The sequence below is a fragment of the Lissotriton helveticus genome, chromosome 9 (genome assembly GCF_964261635.1).
Source record: "Lissotriton helveticus chromosome 9, aLisHel1.1, whole genome shotgun sequence".
Taxonomy (NCBI): domain Eukaryota; kingdom Metazoa; phylum Chordata; class Amphibia; order Caudata; family Salamandridae; genus Lissotriton; species Lissotriton helveticus.
In genome coordinates, this window is record NC_136070.1 from 1,157,331,161 (window position 1) to 1,157,344,217 (window position 13,057).

Sequence of the window (13,057 nt, forward strand, 5' to 3'; positions counted from 1 at the left end):
CACACCTCCTCAGATGCGGTTTCTTAATTTGGGGTATGGAGCTCTGCCCACAGTCACCTGCTTTGCGAGCCCTGGACACAGAGTACAAATGAGCAATCACATGAAGAGTGCAAGGCTGCTTTGCACTCATTTGTAGTGAAGGTCAGGCAGTCAGGCATGTCCGGAGGGCCCAGCATCTGACAGAAGTGACGCAATGACATTAGGCTTACCACAGTTGTAGACCTTCATCTTCAACCTAGTGGGTGCTGCAGTTGAGCAGGGTAGAGGCGCAGCTGATTGATGCAGCCTCGGACATTGTAGGAAGAAGCCCTGCGTGAGGCCTCATGTCACTTATCCCCGGAGTCTTTCTTGCTGATTGGTCTGCTTCTGCCAGGCTCCGCCTTCGTGAGGTCAACAAGAGGACTACGGCAGGATGTGATGTTTTTGTGGGAACCAAAAAAACGCATGCAGCCGAGCATGGATTGTGATATTTTTCAGGACACATTTAGAAACAACATTGTTTGAACGACTTATTAGCTGGGAGATGAACAGCCATGGGTGGGAGTTGAATGTGGACTGACCTAACCCGGCCGGAGTATGTCGGGTATAGAAAATAAAATGGCGCTCACCGCTAAAGGTTTGCCACTTTGTCAGACTCAGCTATGTTAACCCCAAGGCAAGGCCCTGGCAAGGTGTAGTGGATTGCTGCCTATTATGTTGTATCCTTCTGTGTCCTCCATGCCACCTCTTCCCCTCCCACATGTTTGCATTAATATTATAAGTAAAATTGTTCTGTTTTTAGTTGGGCCGGGGTACACTGCATCGACAAAATTAATCTTACATGTGTAGCTTTTCGGTGTTAATAGTCAAGTTACAGAAAAGTCTGGTATCTCTTCACCTACATAAAGAGAGCCCAGACAAATAATTACATTATTGCTGTTTCTGGGATTATGTGTGCATTAGGGCTGCTACTGTAACTACACGAACGACCCAAGGTACCAGTCAACGCCACCATGCATTTCTGCATGAGACAACCTTCAAATACATGATGAGTTAAGGATGCACAAAAACCTCTCCTGCTTGATTTCATAGACTATGATGTTTCTTAATCTATAATAAGAATCTAAGCCACATACAGGGCCCATATGTCAGAGAATTTACCTCCAAGTTCACTAATGGCATTGTTGTAAGGGTGGGGGAAGGCATGAATGTTTTTAAGTTATTGTTTAAAAACTCAGATTTATAAACGGGTGTACTAAAGTTTAACGCTTCCGTATGTTAAAGAAATGCACATTTCTGAATTTTGAAGTCACTTTAATTTGTACATGGTCCTTGTTGCATGACTTACATTACAAACTTATACATGGCTTTACTCGTGCATGGCCTCTTAGAGACAATCCAGACCATTGGCTTTACTCTCCTCATTCATTTCTTGTCACATCGCCTCTAAAAAGGTAAGAACCAGGGCTAAATTGTGCGAATAACCGCAAAATGTTCTTTGTTATGAACGACCTCTCTCCTCCCTCCGTCCACTTACCAAAACACAGGACATAGGCGTGTTTGCATGGTGCAAACTGGGACATGCGTTTCTGCCCTACCACTTTCAAAGTTCCCCAGCTGCCACGTCACCTCCTTTAACCCGTTTAGAGCGGGCGTTCCATGGAGTGGGCGGGGCTGCGTCGGCCAACAGTCGTGCGCAACCGACGCGAGCACGGAACGGGTTAAAAAACACGGCATCCCGCCGTGTTAACAGTCCACAAACCAGTTATCTCTCCTATCTCTCACTGACTTTATAATTGGGTGTGACCCTGTGCTGTCTTACTCTCCCTTTTGCCTAGGTTTGCGCTATAGAAATACCATATATCTAAATGTGTACATAATGGTCGCTAATGCTTCCAACAGGCATCTCCTTTAGTGCAGCTTCTCAACCCAAAATACAATAATACCTCTGCGGTCAGATGAAAAGGGGGTCGAGGAGTGTACCCTCTGGAGACCCTATGGAGGGAAGACCATCAAGAGACCACCCGCCCCTCCCATCCTCAAAAGCATCAGATTTGTTGTTCCTTCAAGCTTTGTTGAATACATCCAATTTCTGCGTCTTCCAAACAGTTGTTATAGAAAATGGAACTTGTCTTACTTGTTTTAATCATTTTCGGTATAGCTGTGTGACTTTTGTATAGGATTAAAGTTGCGCCACTAGTTCTGATAGTAGTCATAATACACTGATGCAATATGCTTAAAACGTATGCTACAAATATTTGCAATTACTTAAAAACAGTTGTGTTATTAGTGCTTTACTTTTTTTAAATATGTACTTTACTCCCTTCTCAATAATATAATAATTAAGAAATCCCATATAATAGTTTTCTGTATACCTTTTGTAGTTACATGTTACTAAAATTTGCTGCCAGACCTTTTTTCTTTTAAACCCGAAATGTTGACATAAGGATTAGTTTGCATGAGGAAGGTGAGGGAAGCGACAGCCATATGAGTGTTCTTTTATTGATAGTATTAATAACAGTAACTTTTATTTTTCTTCAGCTTTATTCGGTGGGAATGGTTCTCGATGGTGTACAGTGTGCAACAGTTGCTCACTCTTTCCAGAATTAGAAATTGTATATCAGAGTAGTATATTGTAATGTGCGGGTGTGTTTTCCGACAGCTGATAAGTCAAAAGTGTTTTATCTTTGGTTGTCGTCTGGTGATGTTTTTATATTCTTGGTCGCTTCAGGAAGTGTCGGAAAAACCACACAGCTCAGAATCCAAAGCTAATTTTGGTTATGTTCTACCAATGCTTGTGATAACGCCATATCCCTTTTTATTTTGTCTTAATTTAGTGTTTTCTCGTGATAGGCAGATATGTTGTTCCCCTGGCAAAAAGATCACACACTGCATGTCCACTGAAATGTCATTTACTTTATTATGCTGGTCATTTGTTTAGTCCAAGTTGCCCTCTGCATAGTTTTGGCTTTATTAATAAAATTTTTAGGAATACTTTTAGAAAAAAATATATTTTTAAAGACCTGAACCATATAGTACCATTCTATATGGTAAAACGTAGGACGCTGTTGTGTGCACAACTACACTTGTGGTTAGAAATACACACATGGAATACATGGATAGGCAATCCATGCCAAATACCCTTGATATATCTTTTAACAGAAACTACTCGTCAATGTTTTGGACCAATAATGTCAATGCTAAGCATTTGGATCTCAAGCATAAGGCCAGTGCTTAATTTGAGCCGGTTCTTTCCGGTGCATGGCCCTGCACTCAATTGTCCGTACTGGGACTATTGACAGTCTGCCACCATGGTGGCGCTGTATATCTCATTCAAAGATCAGGACAAGAACAGTGGTTTGGTTGTTCAATATAACGTAAAAATGACTAATATCTGCTGCTCAAGCCATTCTTCTAGCATTGGGGCCATGGAATAGTCTGAATTGTCACACTTGTAGCAGTGTTGTGGTTAGCAGTTATGTTGGTACTGTCATTGACAGTGCTGTCAAGGGCAATAGGTGTCGCAAACTGCAGTTGCCTCCTGTTGAGGGCCCTGGCAATTATTTGTTTTTTTACAAATTAAGCACTGATCAGCCTCCCCATGGCATGTAGCACTTTCAAAAAGTGAAATATAGCATGATAGGCCAACTTTTGAATTTTTTGGGCGAAATTTGCGTTACGCATATCTCCGCGAAATGGTATAAAATCTCCGCGAACACGCAGAAATTCAGCAAACATGCAGAATTGCTTGATCGCGATGCTTTTTTACTGTTCGCAATCGCTGTTTGCGTGCTCGGGGGAAATATCTCACGAACACGCATTTGAAAACACGAACAAGCAAAATATTTCGCGAAGTCACGGAACGCAGAATTTTGGGCAATTTCGCGTTCTCCACGGAACGCGAAATTACCCAAATTCCGCGAGCGGAACGAAATTTACAGCCCAGGCCTAATCTGTACATCCCCTTCTCCTCACCCCCTTACCTGGATATGAGTCATAGGCAGACACATTCTCTTCCACTCAAATCCTCTTTGTGTATCCGGAGTCCTTTTGAGGGCCAGGAACAGGGCCGGACTGGAAACTTAAAACAGTCCTGGCAAAAATTAACATTTCGGCCCGCACGTGCTAATGTGCGCTAGAACAAGAGAAACTCTTTAAAGTTGCGGCTGCGATAGGTAATGAGCACGATCATTCCTAGAGGCTGAAACCGGCCTCCAAGTGTAAATACCGGCCTCCTGGGGCTCCAGCCTCCCGGGGAATCACCCGCTTGCCCGGCTGGCCAGTCCGGCCTTGGCCGGGAAACAAGGCAAGGGTGCGTTGATATGGAAATGCTCTTGAATTGCCATTCTAACCAGCTCTTCCGATCCATAGGTAGGATCAGGGCTGGCTTAACAGCATTATAAGCTCACAGGCAAAGCAGTGCAATGGGCCCTGCTGACACAACCGCTCACAGGAATAAAAATGTTTAACAGAAAATTTGTGTTAAATTCTGGTCTGCACGGGCCCCTATGCTCGTGGGGCTCCTGGGCAACTGCCCAGCGTGCCCATGCGTGAAGACGGCACTGGGGGGGGTAGGATAACACCTCTTGGCTGCATTGCAACTCACAGATGGCTCAGAGTCATTCTACTGCTTTGGGAAATTGCACAGTGCAATTAAACTCCCCATGCTGCTCACTGCACGCAGCCCTTCCTCGTCTGCACGAAGCACGTTACATTAAGCAGTTACTCTTCCAGCAGCAACGCGTTGAAGTGCGCCTCATTCTTGTCATGAAAGTTACAATCAAACACTGTGAAATCAGCTGAAGCTAATGGAAATGAGTTTTTCATTCATCGTGCCGGATTTGTGATTTACCTCCCAGATTCTAAGACTCTGGTTTACAGCACCATTATATTAAGAGGGGGGGAGGTGAAGGGGGCTTCCAGAAAGTGAGGGTGACCGATACATTTCCATCTGCCCAGTCTATAATAGTGATTGAACAACAGGCAGATGGGAGGTTAGTCACTGCCCTCCAGGCAATCTATGTACAGTTGCAGAAGAATTGCTGCTGTGGATTCAGTGCTGTCTGTGGAGAATGAGGCTCCAATAGGGAAATGAAAATCTTTCTTTGCTGTCCCCAATCCCATTTCTCCACCGTGACCTACTTCATCCTATCGAGGCGTGGAGACTTTATTGAATACCACCCCAATACCCATGGCGGTAACCTTTTTCAGCAGTAACACCAACCACAACAGCTGTATCTAAATACTTTTATTTCTCATTATAAAAACAATAGGTATGTTGACATGTTGTAATGGACTGGCCCCACGTGTTCAAGTGGCATAGTAGACATAGCCAAGATGATTTCATGTAGTTTATTAAGTCCATAAGTAGAAGTTATAGCAAGCCCACAAGTGGAGTAGATACAGAGCCCCACCAGGAGCAGCCTCCTAGCTGCTCAGCCCATCTACCAACTGACCATACACACACCTGGCACCCAAGCATTCCACTCACACTAACATCTTACACGGATCATTCACACTGGCTGAGCAGCTAGTTACCGAGAAAGGTAACATATATTCATAACCTGAGGATACTACACATGTTTATAGCGCTTAGAAGCCAGAAGTGTGGTACTTCGCACAATACAGTAATTATTATTATTTGTAAGCAGTGCTTTAAATTGGAAATATAGAAGGGCAGGTACTACCTATCTAGAGTACCTGTCTGCTCCTGAGAAATGCTGGTACTCTAACCATTAAAGGTATTGCAGCAGTGCTGAGAAGTGTGGGTACTCTCACTGTCAAATTAAAGAAGTGCAGGTGCTCAATACCGGACTGTGCCTGAACATTTAAAGCAGTTGTTATATGTAGAAGCATGCTCGAATACGTTAAACAGCTGGTTATTGGTACTACTTACACTTACTTGCAATTGTTTGTTACCACGGCATTAAAAATGCACGAAAAAATACACGATAAAGTTCATAAGCAAATTTTTGTACCATTTTTTACTCTGCGATAAAACAAACCACGTAAGTGCGAAAGTGACCTCATGCGTTTTGCTTCTGAACATAGTTCCTACTTCGTTATTCCCTCTCTATTGGAGTAATATTCCTTCCCCTTTATAATCTTAAACATGAAGTTAGGAACATTTTCTTTGAAAAAGCACTGAGCAGGACCCCATGATCTGAGGGTCTCATATTTAAGTGACCTCGAGGTGAAAGTAGTCGAGTTTTTTTATTATATGCGTTATGAAATGGCTAATGAAAGAAAGACATATACTAGTTATACAAAAGGAATTCAACTTATATGACGAGAATAGCATTCATTTTTTTGGCCATGGATCAGTAAAATAGTGCACGAGTTCTAGTGTAATTTTATGTTTATAAAATACTTTTGCCTATGGAATAATGGCGTTTGCATAAAAGAAAAACACACATTTCATACAATTGTTAACATTAAAAAATAAGAGCGTCCGGTTTTACTGGCATGGACGTTTACCGGGGGGCGCTGTAAATGAAGTCCTAGCAACACTGATCAACGATACAATAACATTATTCAAGAAACACCAACAATAGAGAAATATGTTCATTTTCGAGATTCGTATTTTGTAATATATTTTGGTGGCGAGGTATTTGCATAGTATAAAACCTAATGAACCTCCTGACATTTGCAGCAACGTCTACAGATCAGGTAACTTCCCATTCCTTTATGTCCGACATATGACCACATCCTTAACCCTACGGACTGCTTCCCCATTCCTTTCAGCGCGCCACATCAGATTACATTTGTTTTTCCTGTATGTCTTATCCAAGTTTCAGTGTTAGAAAACAGTTTTTGAATGGAGTGCTGAAACCTTCGTGACATTAATTAAAAATACAGTATGTGCAAAAGATTTGAAAAACATATTTTAATAATTCTACATGTACTTTTGACCTAGCTGTGTAGGCTTTTGTATTTCAGAAGTGAAATTAAATATAGTATAACTTGTACCTTGTTTAAAAGCCATTGCAATTAAAAACAAATACTTTACTCCTCCACTGTCAGATGGTCACTTAGTTAAGTCGTTTTATTGAACTCTGCATCATGCACTTTCAGACTCGGCATAATGTTGACTCTTCCTAAAATGTAAGTGACCACTGTTGAGTTTGAGACTACTTACCGCGGTAATTGATTCCAAAGAGTGGGTGCCCTCTAGGAGAACACTCTGCCTCATTATCTAGCAAGGCTAGTGTTTGGTATCACTGCTAGACATTTGTTAGTAGGCATCTTCCAGGCACATAATTCTGCATCTTACAGCTGAGATAGAAAGGCCCAGCAACGTACTATGCTTTATGTGCAAGGCACAGAACCTTAAACAAGATCCTTTTCTCAGTCGGGAGCCAGTGTAGTTTCACCATATATACCAAGACTGAGTAAAGTCCGACATTCCTAAGATAAGTCCGGAGGTTGCATTTTGAACCAACTGGAGCCTCTATATCAAATAATCATGCAGTCCAATGTATAGTGTATTTCAGTAGTCCAGTCTCAAGCCAATTTGAGCCTTAAGCAATCCTTGCATCTGGTGCATCTGGTGCAGGGAGTTAGGTCTTTGCTACAACATAGACGGGGATACTCTCAGAGCAAACCTTTGGGTAATAACACATTTTCCTCTCTCAGAGCACTCTCTCAGGCCTATTAGAAGCTGAGTCTGAATTTGAGCTGACTGCAGAAAGTATCACTGCAGAATGCTCTGAAGAAAAGTGTATCCTTCAAAGAAGAAAAAAGTTGTGGCAAAATATTATGGAGATGTCCGAGCTCACCCATTCAAAGTTTCATTCAAAGAGCAGGCAGTGAACCTAGGCCTGGACAGTGGGTTGGTTTCTACTACAAAGACAACTACCTAGGACTAAGGCAAAACACCGCCTAAATGAGTATTTTAAATGAACGTGAACAAGAAAATTAGAATTAAAATTTCAAGTGGGGGCATAGCTACCTTGAGAAGATGACTGAAACCTACTATATCAATAGGAGGAGAGGAGATGGGTGTCACTAACCAGACTGAATATGGTGTACATAAATGAGTTTGCGTCAAGAATGAATAAGTCTGAAGATCTAATAGGTTTGTGTAGTAGCTACACTGAAGTAACCATTTTACACCTTTTAATGGAGGGCAGTAATGGGCACCTGTCTAGAAAGAGGATTCAGAGGAAAATACTAAGTTTGGCTGCCCTTGAGTTACTGCTGCAAGTTCTTTTGTCACACCTCGTGTCAAAATCATATTCAAGAAAGTTATAGAGCCTGGAAACCTAAGGAGTTACGATACCTTGGAATAATAATATTATATTGGTACAGTGAAAGGGCACTGCTCATTCAAACATACTCTTTAAGACACATTAAGTGGCATGCCACTCTTAGTTACAATTAATTGTTCACCTTTAACACTTTCCTTTCATTTTTCATCTCTCCATAGTCTTCTGTTCCTCTTCTGAATAATGTTCTAAGACAGGTGGCTGTACGCATACTAAAAACTGTTTTATAGAAAGAGCAATGTTTATCCCCAGTTTAGCCCTTGGTGGACCACTCAAAGCTGTGGAGTCTCAGGTGGCACGGATACTTTCCTCCACGTTTGAATTGTTGCTGCTTTCTAAAGCTGGATCATCACTGCGATTGAAGATTGTCTTTGGATAAATATCATCTCTGTTCCAACTTCAGGTTGATCAGCATATACTCGGTCAATATTAATACATTAGACTTTGTCCATCTCACAAAAATCTAGCATTGAAGTCTCTTTTACAGCAGAGGAGTAGGTAGGTATTCAGTGGAGAATGTGAGGAGGCTCCTTTTGTGGTCTCCATAGTGGAGGCAAGAAGTTCCACTGATGTACCAGTGGCAGATCACTGACATAGGCAGTTTAAGTACAAGCATAAAATCACATCGGCACAGGTAATATGTCAATGACCTTTTAGGCTGAAATTCACATCTACCTAATTTTACTTATATTCTATTGTTATTGTTCTGTACCATCTACACAAGTAGTTATTATACCTATCTACTGCAATATTGGTAAAACATCAAAGACATTGGGTCCAAGACAGGTTTTCAGAGTTTCTGTTTCTGAAAATATATTCGAGAAGCTCAATTTATGTTTCGCTCCTGTGCAGGTAGGCATGTGACAATCATAACAAATTACAGCCATGACTGTATTATATAATTAGAAAACCCCTACCTGCTGGATACCTATTATATTGAGTTGTTTCAGGAAGAGATGAACATTGGACCATACTCCCAAAGGGCTACCTGGAGTGGTCTGACATTTGTTCCTGCTGGGTTACTTCTGTATTGAGCACGCTTTTTTACTTCACAGGTTCACGAAGAACCATAGGAGTACTGGCGGAGGAAAATTTATGCCAGTTGTGGATTTTCTTGAGTGTGTAAAATTTGCTCTTGGAAAATTTCCTACATTTGGAAAATTCCACTTACGGAATTATTACTCCAATATGCCTTTTCCTGCACATGCCTTAAGTATGAGGGATTTTGTGCAATAGTACCACTCTCTAAATGCACCTGCCCCTGCCTTTGTCAAGAAAAAATAAATGTGTTTCCTGCAAAGAAAACTATCTGCAGGGGGTATGAGAATACATCATAAGTTTGTGATGGTTCATCTTCTGTTAGAGGTTGACCTAACCTGAAAGCCCACAGTTATGACCCTAATTCTGAATTACCAACTGCAGCACCAGCGGCGGCTCCTCAGCTAAGGCAGAGGAGCATCACCCCACTGTTCTCAGAGCAGTGGAAAATGGAAAAATAAAATGATATTAACGTTATTATATTTTATTTTTGAACAGGCAAGGGGGCTAAGTTAGGGCGAGGCAGGGCTGCGGTCACATGGAGGAGGAGCAGTTTGTGCACCATAAGTGCGCATGACAATTTAGCTGGCCCTCTTGAGCCAGCCGAACAGTCATGCGCACTTAGCATTTCTCCACCTGACTGTGTTTCACAGCTGGGTGGAGAATGGCTCAAAGGCTCCCAGGCACTGTCTGAGCGGCCAAACAGGCCACTCAAACCAATCACAACGTTGGTGTCATGCTGATGGCAGCAGTATCATGATTGGCTTAGGGGAGCCTTACCGCAAGCCAGGAAGAAAAGAAGATGGAGTAGACACTGCGGCTGTAATACAGGAAGTGTTTTTTAAAAAAAATGGTATCGTACCCTCCTCCCTACGATGCCCCTATCACCCCCATTCCGGAGCAGCCACCACTGAGCAGTTTCATAAATGCTCCTACGGCCGAAGAATTATAGCGATCCTATTCTAGGACTAAGGAATGGGAATCTATAAATTGTTGTAAGTGTTAACTTTCCTCACCTAAATTGAAATTTGGTGCACAAAATGCTTTGAGAATCTGGCCCAATTTTATAGATTGAAAGAAAAATGAGAGTCATGGATTTATGGATTGATACCATCCTGCTACTTTGAATGTTGGATAATTATGGTCTGAAATTCTTTTATAGATCAGATCCGAGAAGATTAGCTAAACCTGAGCAATGCACAACAGATTTGGCCTTTGTTGTGAAGAATAAAATCTGATGCAAATCAATACACAAGTCAAAACTAGCCACAAATGAGGTAGACCCACATTTAGAGGACTTCCTCAGTATTAGAAGGTTTCCACCAGGTTGTTGCGATATGTTTTGTTTACCAGGTGCTCTTAAAAAAAAAAAAAAAGCCGGGCGGGAGGATCCTCTTCCACTGTTTGACAAGTGCTCAATATTGTCTAGCTCTAAATGGGGCTCTTACATTTTAATGTGCTCATTCGAGAATCATTATCAGATACAGTGTGGTGTTGACTTGCTAATTTTAATACATACTATATTGTGTATGATTACGTAAATTGCTGATCTACAAAGAGTGTAACAAAGTGATTTGCGTTAATAACACGTCATTTTTCTCGCTAACAGAAATACACAATTAGTATAAAAAAAACAATGTCATATAAGTGTTAATGACAAAGTGTATTTCAGTTGAAAGACCAGAGATGTCAGACCTTGCGAGTAAGCCACAAGTGTAAATGAAAGCATCCTGAATATTATTCTTTTTGAGTTGGCCCAGAATAAAACATTTCACATTTATTACACAATTGCGCACGCGCGCGCACACACACACACTCATATATATAAATATATATATATAATGAGACAATGAAAAATTGGGCTGCAAAATGTATCATATGTAAATAAATACGTTTGAATTCAGTTTGAACTGAATTAAAGCAATGCATGGATTTTAATTCCGATGCAGACCACGCGGAACTAGAATTAAATGCACCATTAATCCAGAGAAAATGTGTTGCACTTCACATGAGGAACATGCTTTAAAATGTAGAAAGCAGGCTTGGTCTGTAACCTTACGAACCTTATTCAGACACCAAATGTGTATAAACTGGAAAGTGATACTTCCCTCGGTTTTCTCATTTGCTCTTTCCCCTTAAACATCCCGGCACTTGCTCATCAAGCCCTTTGCTGCCTTTAACAACTTCACGCCTCTCTCAGTGGACAAAGTTGTCCAACATATTGGGTCCTTTAAATTTAGTACCCAGTTGGACATTTGTCCTCCAGCTCAGATTAAGAGAGCTCTGATGACTGTTGTCCCCATTGCCAGTCAGTCTCCGATTCATTGTTTAACCAAAGCCCTATTTCTCCTAATCTCATGCAGTCAATTGTAGTTCCCTGTTTAAAAAACATTCTGTCGCCCTCAGGAACCTCAAACATTTCTGTTCCATTTTCCTTCTTGATGTAACTAAGACTGAATAACACATCCCATACACACTGGCTGAGCAGCAGGGAACTTTGAGATAACAGGATACACAATTTATTCCCCTACAAGCCAATATCACACAGAAGGCTATTAATACCTAACTTTACTTCTTCAAAACCTATGCGCTTTTTTGAACAAGCACAATCTTGGCTTCAGCCGGCTTACTACATCAAAGTTGTGCTGGAAAAGCACTAAACAGGGGAATGAATGATCTTAGATGGAAGAAATGTCCCAGCACTCCTTCTCCAAGATCTCTTAGCAGCATTTCACCTAGTTGATCTTCCAAAGTTGGTCATTAGACTCCCCTGTACGGGTGTCAGCTCTTTAGTTCTCTAGAGACTCAAGCCTGTCTCTGCATTCAGAGCTCAAGCTGTAGCTCTTCCTTCCTTTCTTTCAGTATCACTGTTTAGGATGTGAAGTTCCTCCATGAACTTCACCTTCTTCAATGTCTCTGTGATGCCTTCAGTTTTCTTTATCACTTCCTTTGTATACCTTTATGGAAGGTAGAATCTACTTAGGGGGGCCAACAGTGGGCCTTGCTTCAAACATTCAGGTCTGTATTTTACTAGTTGTTTCCTGTATATTCAGCATTTCCTTGAAATTAAATTTAGACAATTCTGAGGTTCTGGATTTAGGAGGTCCTCCTCCTTTCTGGGTCTCAGCCAGCTGACCATTGTCCCTTTGCCTACCCCCAGGGATTACCTCCACTGTCCTTTTTACTGCATCTTGTCCTTAACATCCCAGTTGAATTGCATAGCATATTCCGGCTAGCTCCATTTCAAAATGATGGAAACTATTTTCACTGTTACAAGTTTTATTTGGTCACAATTCAGTTAGTTAAAACCATTACATGATATAAAAACAACATACTATTTAGCTTCTTTGTGTTCAGTTAAAAGAAATAAAAACATTTTCTAAAGATTATACAGTACAGTAGATATTCGAGTTATACATGTTTAGAATCAGATGCATCCATTCGGCTGTAAAAATAAAAATTGAGTGGCTAAACTTGCTTTTCACGGAGGCCATCCAGCCAGTGGACGTGCACTAAGGGGAAGCAGACTGTGTAATCATAAAGTGGTGTGCTTAAAAAGTTTGCTAGGGGAAAGGGCCCAGAACGCGGGCTGGGCAGCTTGGAGGTTCTTAGGGTAGTAATCAGTTACAAGTTTATGAACTTTATATACGGGTTGAGAAGATCCAAGACGAGGTTGTAGGGTGTCTGAGTATTTTAATTAATTTCCCGCACTGTGATAGAGAAGGTGCATCGGTTTGGGAATCTTGTCTGCTTCAAATACAATGCCGAGTAAT

General features: G+C 41.4%; 1 protein-coding gene across 1 annotated transcript in view; it reads left to right on the forward strand.

The window, feature by feature from the left end:
- The window catches only part of FGD3 (FYVE, RhoGEF and PH domain containing 3), a 642,046-nt gene that overhangs the window by 265,352 nt on the left and 363,637 nt on the right, over window positions 1-13,057 (forward strand). The window lies entirely within an intron of this gene.